Genomic DNA, 711 nt, shown 5'->3' on the forward strand with positions numbered 1-711 from the left:
GGAGGTGAAGTTGTTGGTGATTTTATTTGTCGAAAATGCTTAAGTACCGGTGACTTTAATAGTGAATTAGTGTTGAGGAGGTGATATTGTTGGTGACTTTATTTGTTGAAAATGCTTAACTTTTGGTGACTTTAATAGTAAATTAGTTTTGTTGGTGCCTTTGTTTGTTAGAAAACCTTAAGTTTTGGTGACTTTAATAGTGAACTAGTGTTTAGGAGGTGATGTTGTTGGTGACTCGATTTGTTGAAAATGCTTAAGTTCCGCTGTCTTTAATAGTGAATTAGTTTTTAGTAGGTGATGTTGTTGGTGACTTTATTTGTTGAAAACGCTTAACTTTTGGAGACTTTAATAGTGAATTAGTTTCGTTGGTGCCTTTGTTAGTTAAAAAAGTTTAAGTTTTGGTGACTTTAATAGTGAACTACTGTTTAGGAGGTGATGTTATTGGTGATTTTATTTATTGAAAATGCTTAAGTGTCGGTGACTTTAATAGTGAATTAGTGTTTGGGAGGTGATGTTGTTGGTGACTTTATTTATTGAAAATGCTTAAGTGCCGGTGACTTTAATGGTGAATTAGTGTTTAGAAGGTGATGTTGTCGGTGACCTTAAAAGTGAACTTTTGTTTATAAGGTGATGTTGTTGGTTACTTTATTTGTTGAAAATGCTTAAGTGCCGGTGACTTTAATAGTGAATTAGAGTTTAGAAGGTGATGTT

This window comes from Capsicum annuum, chromosome 7, assembly GCF_002878395.1.
Source record: "Capsicum annuum cultivar UCD-10X-F1 chromosome 7, UCD10Xv1.1, whole genome shotgun sequence".
NCBI lineage: Eukaryota > Viridiplantae > Streptophyta > Magnoliopsida > Solanales > Solanaceae > Capsicum > Capsicum annuum.